This window comes from Chiloscyllium plagiosum, unplaced genomic scaffold, assembly GCF_037043375.1.
Source record: "Chiloscyllium plagiosum isolate Xiang-an unplaced genomic scaffold, Cpla_swu_hap1 HiC_scaffold_46, whole genome shotgun sequence".
NCBI classification, from domain to species: Eukaryota; Metazoa; Chordata; class Chondrichthyes; order Orectolobiformes; family Hemiscylliidae; genus Chiloscyllium; species Chiloscyllium plagiosum.
Window position 1 is genome coordinate 34,362,087 of NW_028270184.1, and position 12,458 is coordinate 34,374,544.

Consider the following 12,458-nt stretch of genomic DNA (forward strand, 5'->3'; position numbering starts at 1 on the left):
GATACACAGCAAGTGTCAGCATCGAAGTAAATTATAATCAAATCAATTCAAAAATGTTTCCAAGTTTAAAATAAATACAATATTCACAATAATTGAAAGATTGTATTTTGCAATGTCCTTGCAGTATTTATTGTACGGAAGCATAATTCCACACTTATACCCCTTACTGGTTTGCACAATTATTATATATAAGATATATTAGCAACAAAGAGAATAATGAGATATCCCATCTTGATATTAGACTGAGTAATGTGTAAAAATGAAGAGTAATATTGCAGGGAAAAGGAATTGGAGGTTTCTGAATTTCAAAGGCTGAGATAATTATTATCATTAAAATGAGCAAAAATCAGATATTTACAAAGAGGTTTGCAAGGGATATTATTGGTCGTTTTGTATTTGGATTGGCAGGAACAAATAGGTATTAATATAATAGCATTGACAATAAGAAATAATGAAAGAAATTTTAAAAAAACACTTCATTTTTACAAAGTCTATGTTAAATTGCTGTCTAATTATTGCTTTTATATTCCTGACAGATAAATTGACTTAATATTTTAAAGCATTTTGCTCTGATGTTGGTTGAATATTCATTAAGATTAAGAAACTGAAAATTAAAGCATAAACCTTAGCTGCATGGTGTGAAAAAATCATTCAGCAACAATTGAAAAAAATTGTTCAAAAATTCAGGCAATGCAAGAGTTATATGCTTCCAATAGCTTTCTTGAAAAGTCATGTCGATTTTGTTAATGTAATTTTTATCACAATAAATGTTTCCATATTTATTTCAGAATTAGGAGGAAACGAATTAGGCCATGAAAGTGACTATTATTGTGAACAAAAAATAGCGTCAATGACATATGGTACGGAAAGGAATTCTCATAATTGTGTGATTATTATTCACTGACAACTAACAAGGAAGGAAAAGGAAAATTGTCAGCATTTCCAAGCAATATTTTTCTTATAACGAAATGAACATAAAAATCATTTTGGAGGGCACATGGTTTGAAAAAAAGAAACAACCACATCAATAGACAATAGAAATTGGCGCAGGAGTAGGCCATTCTGCCCTTCGAGCCTGCACTGCCATTCAATATGATCATGGCTGATCATTCCTACTCAGTATCCTGTTCCTGCTTTATCTCCATAACCCATGATTCCACTATCTTTGAGAGCTCGATCCAACTCTTTCTTAAATGAATCCAGAGACTGGGCCTCCACTGCCCTCTGGGGCAGAGCATTCCACACAGCCACCACTCTCTGGATGAAGAAGTTTCTCCTCATCTCTGCCCTAAATGGCCTACCCCATATTTTAAAGCTGTGTCCTTTGGTTCGGCACTCATCCATCAGCGAAAACATGTTTCCTGTTGCCAGAGTGTCCAATCCTTTCATAATCTTATATGTCTCAATCAGGTCCCCTCTCAGTTAACAAGCCCAGTCACTTCAGTCTTTCAGTGTAAGGTAATCCCGCCATTTCAGAAATTGACCTCGTGAACCTACGCTGCACTCCCTCAACAGCCAGAATGTCTTTCCTCAAATTTGGAGACCAGAACTGCATACAGTACTCCAGGTGTGGTCTCACCAGGGCCCTGTACAGCTGCAGAAGCATCTCTTTGCTTCTATAATAAATTCCTCTTGTTATGAAGGCCAGCATGCTATTAGCCTTCTTCACTACCTGCTGTACCTGCATGCTTACCTTCATTGACTGGTGTACAAGAACACCCAGATCTCTCTGTACAGCCCCTTTACCTAAATTGATTCAATTGAGGTAGTAATCTGCCTTCCTGTTATTGCCACCAAAGTGGAAAACCATGCGTTTATCCACATTAAACTGCATCTGCCATGCATCTGCCCACTCACCTAACTTGTCCAGGTCACCAAGTAATCTTCTAACATCCTCATCACATTTCACTCTGCCACCCAGCTTTGTATCATCAGCAAATTTGCTAATGTTATTGCTAATACCATCTTCTATATCATTAACAAATATTGTAAAAAGCTGCTTCCCACAACGGATCCCTGCGGTACCCCACAGTCACTACTTGCCATTCCGAAATGGAGCCGTTTATCACTACCCTTTGTTTCCTATCAGCCAACCAATTTTCAATCCAATCTAGTACTTTGCACCCAATATCATGCGCCCTAATTTTGCTCACTAGCCTCCGATGTGGGACATTATCAAAAGCTCTCTGAAAGTCCAGGTACACTACATCTACTGCATCTCCCCCGTCCATCTTCAGAGTTACATCTTCAAAAAATTAAAGAAGATTAGTCAAGCATGATTTCCCCTTCTTAGATCCATGCTGACTCTGTCCTATCCTGTTGCTACTATCCAGATGTGCAGTAATTTCATCGTTTATAATAGACTGCAGCCTCTTTCCCACCACTAAGGTCAGACTAACTGTTTTATACTTTCCTGCTTTGTCTCTCCCAGCATTCTTTAAAGTGGTATGACATTAGCCACCCTCCAATCCTCAGGAACAGACCCCGAATCTATCGAACTCTGGAAAGTAATCACCAACGCATCCACGATTTCCCGAGCCACCTCCTTCAGTACCCTGGGATGTCGACCATCAAGCCCCGGAGACGTATCCACCTTCAGACCTAACAGTCTCTCCAACACCAAATACTGGCAAATATAAATTCCATTAAGTTCAGGTCCTTCAGCCACTGTTACCTCAGGGAGATTGCTTGTGTCTTCCCCAGTGAACACAGATCTGAAGTACACATTTAATTCTTCTGCCATTTCTTTGTTCTCGGTAATATATTCCCCTGTTTCTGTCTTCAAGGGCCTAATTTTGGTCCTAACCATTTTTTTGCCTTGCACATACCTAAAAAAGCTTTTACTATCCTCCTTTATATTATTGGCCAGTTTACCTTCGTACCTCATTTTTCCTCTGCATATTTCGTTCTTAGTAATCATCTGTTGCTCTTTAAAAGCTTCCCAGTCCTCAGTTTTCCCACTTATCTTTGCTATGTTATACTTTTTCTCTTTTATCTTTATATGTTTCTTAACTTCCCTCGTCAGCCACGGCCACCCATGCCTCCTCCCGGGATCTTTCATCCTTTTACGAATGAACTGATCCTGCAACTTCTGCAATATATACACAGAAATATCCGCCATTGTTCCTCCACGGTCATCCTTGCTAAAGTATTGCACCATTGAACTTTGGCCAGCTCCTCCCTCATAGCTCTATAGTTCCCTTTATTCAACAGAAGTACTGTCACTTCCGACTGTACCCTCTCCCTCTCAAATTGCAGATTGAAGCTTATTGTATTATGGTCACTACTTCCCAATGGCTCCTTCACTTCGAGGTCTCTGACCAATTCTGGTTCGTTAAACAATACCAGATCCAGAATTGCCTTCTCCCTGGTCGGCTCCAGCACCAGCTGCTCTAAGAATCCATCTCTGAGGCACTCCACAAAGTCTCTTTCTTGAGCTCCAATACCATCCTGATTCTCCCAGTCTACCTGCATGTTAAAATCCCCCATAACAACTGCAGTGACATCTTTGCGACAGGCCAATTTCAGCTCCTGATTCAACTTACATCCGACATCCAGACTACTGTTTGGGGGCCTGTAGATGACTCCCAAGATGGTCTTTTTACCCTTAATATTTCGCACCTGTATCCACATTAACTCTACATCCCCTGAATCTAGGTCCCCCCCCCCCCCCCCCCCCCCCCCGCGAATGGGACTGAATACCCTCCCTTACCAACAAGGCCACCCCACCTCCTCTGTCCTTCAGTTTGTCCTTACGATAGCACGTGTAGCCTTGAATATTCATTTCCCAAGTCCTGTCCACTTGAAGCCACGTCTCAGTTATCCCCACAATATCCCCACATCATGTGACATTTGAGCTGAAGACTAGTTCCCGTTTCCTCCATTGTAGTCTTCACAATAATTTAAAACTTATTGTTGGTTGAGCTAAAGAACAAATGGATATAATCAAATTGTTTTCTTGTACACCAAAAAAAAAATGTAAAGCAATTTTATCATGAAAATTATATCACTCTGAATGTTATCATTTCACACACAATAAATGTATGTATTGAATTGAAATGTCATCATAGCTGTAGAAGTGTTTTCACCTGACAGGGAATAGAGACTCTGGAAGTCGGCTGAGTTCAGGCACGTGGAAGATGTTTACTCATGCAGCAACCAGTTAATGAAGGGATCATTCCCCGAGGCCAATCTCGGAAGGGAGATCCATGACACACTGTAACAGGTACAATAAAAAACAGCATTCTTATGATTTGGAGATGCCGGTGTTGGGACTGGGGTGTACAAAGTTAAAAATCACAGAACACCAGGTTATAGTCCAACAGGTTTAATTGGAAGCACACTAGCTTTTGGAGCGACGCTCCTTCATCAGGTGATTGTGGAGGGCTCGATCGTAACACAGAATTTATAGCAATTATACAGAATTATGTAGAATTATCCAGAATTTTAGCTATAAATTCTGTGTTACGATCGAGCCCTCCACAATCACCTGATGAAGGAACGTCGCTCCTAAAGCTAGTGTGCTTCCATTTAAACCTGTTGGACTATAACCTGGTGTTGTGTGATTTTTAGCATTTTTATGGACTTTCTGCATCACAATAGCCACACGCAATGTGGTTACAACCTCTGCTCCTCATCCAGACACCCAATTCAAACACATAAGCGCAGATGGACATTCTAATAGACATTCTTAAATTCCTTTCATCTCGTGTTGTTTAACAGCTACTATAATCTCCAGACATTGGGATCTTTCCACACTTCTTATTAATTCAGATTTCAAAGTTATTCCTGAACTCCCTCGGGCCTCTCAGGATTCCTTATCAGTTGGGACATTTTGAATTCTGCTATTCATTATATTTAATTTTATCAAAGTCAATTACTCCTCATATTGTTCACTGTTCTAATTATATATGTACAAAGAAATACAAAAGACAGTTAGTTTTGACTTACTTGATATAAGATTATTATATGACTTGTGTTATAAAGTTCGTTACATGGTGTAAAATTATACAGCTACTCTGACTGTCAGGACTTTATAATTAATGGGCAGTCAACATCATACCTTGAAGTTCATTCCTAAAACTAGCTAACTGCACAACTAAGTCGAAATGTTTTTCTATAATGTTTTTGAAAGGCATTGTTTACATGTATCTAATTATGTTACAAATTACCCCTATGATTCTCAAGAATCTGTAATTGGAACCTTTGTTTAATATTCTGAGTAACTTTAAAATAATAACTATTTCTGACAAACGAACTCTTCTGTTGTCGCGATAGTTGATTAGAAATCTCATATAGCTGCCCGTCATATGTAAAAATGAACGGCATTTGTTGGAGTGTAATGGGCGGCACGGTGGCACAATGGTTCGCACTACTGCCTCACGGCACCAGAGATCCGGCTTCAATTCCCGCCTCAGGCAACTGACTGTGTGGAATTTGCACATTCTCCCCGTGTCTGCGTGGATTTCATCCCACAGTCCAAAGATGTGCAGGCTAGGTGAAATGACCATGCTAAATTGCCCGTAGTGTTAGGGGCAGGGGTAAATGTAGGGGAATGGGTCTGGGTGGGTTTCGCTTCGGCGGATCGGTGTGGACTTGTTGGGCCGAAGGTAAGTAAGTAATCTAATCTCAAAAAAAACAGACGTCCCTTAATATGTAAGGCCGAATATTAATCCAATGAGTTCTGTGAGCATTCAAATTAGAAAGGAACAGATATTACCTGTGAGTGTTGGATGGGGAGTCATTAATTAGTTTGTGTTTGTGTTGACCTGGAATGAGAGAATCATTATTCCTTTTTAATATTGACACTAAGAAATACTGGATTAAATTAAAATGTGAATTAGACGATGTTTGTTACAAAACCTAAACTACTGTGTGATTTTTGGAATGACAAAAAATTGATAATTAATATTATAACTTTGGCAAAGTAAATGATTCAATATTTCCAAACAGGTTTGCTCTGATGTTGATTAGATATTTCTTAATCTGTCATCTGAGAATACAAATTATGGCATGATGATGTGGAAAGACATGAGACATTCAGTGAACGTTGATCAGAAATGGTTTGTCATTCAAAATCCTCAGATCTTCAAGATTTAAATACTTGGTTTCTTAGTCTTTCTTCTGGAGAAATATAATATATAATAAGAACAAATTCTGCATTGTATTTAATTCATGCAATTTTTCATCTCATCAATATTTAGACATTTGAGTCAGAATTATAACGAAAATAAGTCAATAAGGAAGATTTATTTTCACAGAAACATACAGTCAACAGCATTTATCAAGGTATTTGTTTCAATATTGTCTCTGAATAAACAGATAAATACGTTTAATGGGGATCTGTTGACAATGTAATGAGCCACATTTACATTGTTATCATAATTTTTGGATTGGAAAACTATCAGAAAAAAAATCCTATATTCAGGACTTGCTTCATCTCGATACATGTTACGTGTAGTAACCTCAGTCAGAAGTAATAAGGTGTCATCATTGGTCTGGGAAAGATGTAATGTGTAAATTATAATAAGGTTTCTCTTACATATCTTTGGATCTGGTGAGAGTGTGATGTTTGCTGTGATTATTCATCCTGAGAACAATAAGGCACGTACAAAGTGTTTTTCACCGAACAGTAATTAGGTGGTCTTGAAGACCATTACGAGTACTTTGATTTCAATATTGTTGAGCTGATTTCCATGATCTGGAAAATGTTTCAGAACATTTTTCCAAAATTCTGGATTCTAAGCCTTCAATGTGTTTCGTGTAAACACCCTTCACTTGTCGTCATCCTCAAGCGAGGTGTATAACGCTCAGGCACTGGCTGCAAGTCAAGGTGCCAGGAAGTTTGCTTCAACCTCTCCAAAACACAGCTCTCTGGCTGGTTGCAACTGGATCTCCCGAACCTTTTGTGACCTCTTTGACCTGGCTTTCCACTGTTTTCTGGAGCTGGTTATTTTATCTACTGTTTCCTTTAGTTTGACCTTTTTAGCTCTGATTTTCCCAGCTGTAGGAATATTTAGAATGTTCAATTATGGGCGACAGGTCACTTGACCTTAGTGGACAGATAAAATATGGTTCACTTATGGTTGTAACAACGAATTTTAGAATGAATCTTTGCATTTTAACAAATAAAATGTTTCAATACTTTTCAGCGGTTTATAATGACATTGATTAGATAGTCAATAAGAGAGATCAACTGACAATTATAATCTATTTGTAGGATTATTGAATTGAAAATAGTCGTACAGAGATTTTTTTGGAAGGCATTGCTTTTTCATTCAAATGTCTTTGCTGTTCAAGAGGTCTATGTAGCTATTCATTGGTTCTCTTGTCCAGATACTAATTTTATAATTCATATCGCTTTTATTGTGCCCGGAGTTTTGAGATTTCTATCAGATTAAGAAGAAAACGAGGAGCTATTAAAATGAGAACTTGAGTGAATAGAAAGCACAGTAAATTTATATTACAGAGGAAACAGAGAGTGTTTGCTCCAAATAAGCAGACATTTTTTTTTATGTCGAAAGTGTGGAGGTGGAAAAACACAGCAGACCAGGCAGCATCCATGGAGCCGGAGATTCCCGATGAAGGCTTATGCCTGAAACGTGGTTTCTGCTGCTCCTCAGATGCTGCCTGACATACTTTGCTATTCCAGCACCACATTCTTGACTCTGATCTCCAGCACCTGCTTTCCTCACTTTCTCCAAATATTTGTGATGGACATGAACATTTGCCTCGGCAGTTGAACAAAACTGTTAGAAACAAAATTCACTTTAAATCAGCCAGAGGCAAAGACATGGAAACAACGACAATTTATTACAAACTTGCAAGTCCGGGCACCCCGCTAGCCTGGCAAAAAGGGCAAATATATCAGTTATGCAATCATTTTTATACAGTTTGCGTGTTGCAGGCTCACATCCCCTTTCCCTATCTTACCCTATCATAATTATTTATTTCATTTCATTCCCTTATTTGGCCTTTACTTGTGACTAACCTTATGATAATTCCATCACTTATTTTTCTCTTTCCTTATCTATGTACCAGGTTGTCCGTGTTCTTGGATGTCTGACTCTACGTTTTATACTGAAAGTGTACTTACTTCTTCTTTTGTGGTCAGCTAAAACACTCCATAGTTGTTTCCTAGCTTACAACTATTTTCTTTAAAACTACTTCTTTAAAAGACCCCCATATTCATAAAAGTTTTCGCCTTAAGTATACTATATGCTACAAGAATTTCATGACTGTTTGTATAATGTCTCACCCCTCCCCCATCTAAAGAAATTACACTCCAGTAGCACTTACAACAATCACATTCCTATATCGCCTGCAGAAAACTACATTTCCTATTTCCCAAAAAAACAAATTTAAAACTTTTTTTGCAATATTTGAACTCAAAATTGTTTGTGATTATGCAACACTTCAGGACATATGAACATCTGTTCCATTAGAATCCTTGGCGTTTCATAATAAAGAAAAAACACAGCTTTGACCAACCAGTATCGTGTGTAATTACTGAACTGAAATACCAGAGGACAACTACTGCATTTATTGGAGGGAATGATAACGGATCCTTACTGTGGCAGTGGGGATTGATCTCAGGAACAATCAGATAGTTACGCTTCTTATTCCACTGAACAGTAATTAGCTGGTCACGGGGACCTTTTTGTGATCTCATGTTTTGTGTGAGCATTGATTTCAAAAAACATTGAGATATTTTACAAGATTTGGGAACACATTGATAATCAAGTATTAAACATATTAACTGAAGTCAACAATTTTTTTAAAAAAATTAGAATTGTACAGAAAAACGCAATTAAACGATTGTAGAATCCCTGTTAGCACAGTGTGGTGACAGGTAATTTGGTCGAAAAAAATGACTCTCCAAAGAGTAACCCAGCCAAACACATTTCCCGACCGTATTCCTCTGCACTGCCTGCTGACGAACAAACACATCCCTGAACACGATGTGCAATTTAGCATGGCCAGCTCACCTAACCTGCACATCTTTGGATTGTGGGAGTAAACCACAGCAAATTCATATTGCAAGAACTTGACAGAATTGAGTGATTACTCCATATTGATAAATAAAAAATGAAAACAATAATTTTATATGTTTAAAATAGTTTCTCAATTTATGAAATGCAATTTGAAATGTTTTTGTTCTATACTTAAATTTGAACAAAATGATGAACTGGTCAGTCAATGAAGGCACCTTCATTCTTTCTGAAAATGTATGATTTCTAAGACGTCACCATTTCTTTTGATTATTTAATGAAACAAGGGTGATGTCAATCCATTTTTTGTGTACTTCAAAAAGATTCATGTGAATTTAAATAATTTTGCACATGAAAAATATGTAACTGTTATTGTCATTAGAAACATTGTTAACATTGAAGTGAATTACAATCAAATCAATTGAAAAGTGTTTCCAAGTTTAAAATGAAAAGTAATATTCACGATGATTGAGAGATTATACATCGCAATGTCCTTGCATTAGTTATTATACACAACCATAATTCCACGTTTACGCCCCTATGGAATTGAATAATTATTCGATATTAGTTATTAGCAACAAATCAATTTTAAAACTTATATTAGTGAATTTAAGAATAATGAGGTATCTCATCTTGCTATTCCACTGAGTAATGTGCATAGATGAAGAGAAATATTGCAGCATAAAGTTATTGGTGTTATCTGAAATTCAATGGCTGAAATGACTGTGATCTTTCAAATGAGCTAAAGTCAGATATTTACAAAGGATATTGCAAGGGAAATTACTGGTATTTATGTGGGTGTAATGGTCTGTCCAAACAGGCTTTTATCTTGAAGCATTCACAATAAGAAATATTGGAAGATATTAAAACACATTGTGCTTGTTACGAAGTCTAAGTTAAAGTGTTGTGTAATTACTGTAATTGATCATTGTTTCTAGATTCCTGATAGATAAACAACATATAATTTAAATTCACTTTGCTCTGATGTCGATTGCATATTCATTAATATTAATCAACTGAAAATTAAAATCTAAACAGTTGCTTTAATAATTAAAAAAACGCTCAGCAACAATTGAACACGGTTCAACTTACATTTACCGTGATAAGTGTTTCGACATTTATGTCAGAATTAGGAAGAAAATAATTAGGCCGGGAAAGTGAGTATGATTATGAACAAAAGGTCGAATTAATGACATTTGGTGCAGGAAGTCATTTTGTACCAAATGACTGATAATTGTGTGATAATTGTTCATTGACAACTAATGTTGGAAGAAAAATAAACTATATCAACATTTCCAAAGCAGTTTTTTTCCTTATCATGAAATTAAAATGTCGGTTATATGATTTGAAAAAAGGAAACAGCCGTTTAATGTGACATTTGAACTGAAGAATTGTTCTTTTTCCCCCAGTGTAGTATTTTCAATAACTTAGTGTTAGGTGAACTAAAGAACAAATGGATGTGCCTACATTGTTTTCTTCCACACAAAAAAGTAAAACAATTTTAACATGAAAATGATGTCGCTCTGAAAGTAATAATTTCACACATAATAAATATTGGTATTAAATTGAAATGTCATTGTAGCTGTAGGCGTGTTTTCCACTGACAAGGAATGAGGACTCAGGAGGCACGGTGAACTCAGTCACGTCGAAGACGCTTACTCATGCAGCAACCAGTTAATGCAGGGATCATTCCCCCAGGCCAATCTCGGAAGGGAGGTCAATGACACATTGTAATGTACACAGTAAAAAAAACAGTATTGTTACACACTTTCTGTATTACAATCTCCACATGGTTACAGTCTTTCCCTCCTTATACAGACACCCAATCCTGTAGAACACCTAATCTCAGATGGACATCGTTATGGGTAGCCCCAGCTTTCTATTGTCTCATGGTGTTTAACGGTGTTATAATCTCCAGGCATTGGGATCTCTCTATGTATCTTATTTCTTCAGATTACAATGGTAATTGCTGCACTCCTTCTGGCCTCTCACTCTGCCTTATCTACGATTCTCAAGAATCTGCTATTAGACGCTTTTTTAAAAAAAAAAATCTGAGCAACTTTAAAATAGTAACTATATCTGACAAACGAATGCTATCTGTTGCGCTGATAGCTGTTTAGGGGGTTAACTGGGCTGTATTGTGCAGCTGGTGTTTATTCATTCATTGGGCCAATTATTCTTTCATAAATGAAGGTCACGGTTGGTCGTTTTTCTGTATCTGGCATGTTCTTGTCGCTGTCTGGAATACAACTGCCTGGAATGGCATACTTATGGACTTGGTGCAGGATTGTACAAAATGTTCTTTTTAAATGAAGACTGGATCAGTCTGTTCGTCTTGTTTATCTCTCCTCCACCATCTTGTGTTTTAATTCTAAGGCAGGTTGTGTCTTTTTGTTTGTTGGACAAGAGCCAACATGGACCCTTCTGTTCGAGATGTGGCAGGGCATCCCCACAACAGCAAATCTGTATTAAAATAAAAAATCAGCATTCGCTACTGTTAGGAAACTGTACCATGCAATTTGCTTCCGTAACTGAGACTTAATGCCACACTTAAAGCTGAATAAAGTGCATCTGATCAATGATTAAACGTTAGATATAAGTAACAATTACTCTTATCACAGGTCACTGCAAACTGAAAATAATTAGAAACCTCATATTGTAATATGTAAAAATGAATATTAATTATTGGAGTCTAAAACAATCAGACGTATCTTCACTTGTATGGCTGAATATTAAAGTAATGATTTCTGTGAACATTCAAATGAGAAGGTATCGGATATTTCCTGTGAGTGCTGGATGAGGAATCATTGCTTTGTTCGTGGTTGTGTTGACCTGTAATAGAAGATCCATTTTTCTTTCTGAAATTGGAACTAAGAAATAATGATTAATTTGAAATGTGAATCTCACGTTATTTGTTACAAATCCTAAACTGAATTATTGTGTGATTGTTGGAATAACCATCAATTGGTAATCTATTTTAGCACGCTGACGCATTAAGTGATTCAATATTTCCAAACGAGTTTGCTCTGGTATTGATTACATAATAATTAGTATTGGCGAACTGAGCATTAGAACGCCGGCATGATGGTTTGGAAAATGCATTCGATATGCAGTGATTATTGATCAGAATTGTTTTCTCATTCAACATTCTCAGATAGCCCTGAATTCGGCACTTGCTGTCTCAGATTTTCTTCTGTAAAAGTACAATATATAATCCATGCAACTTTTAATGTCATCAATATTCAGACATTTGTGTCAGCATTACAAAGAAAATAAATCGATCAGGAACATGGTATCATTGCAAAATACAGTCAACAGCATTTAGAGAGGAAATTTTTAAACATTGTCTCTGAGTAAACACATGAAAAAGTTTAATGGAGGTGTGTTCACAATGTACTCAGCCACAATTACATTTTTATCATGATGACTGGGGCGAACCTATCAGAAAACTCGCCTATAATTAGGAAT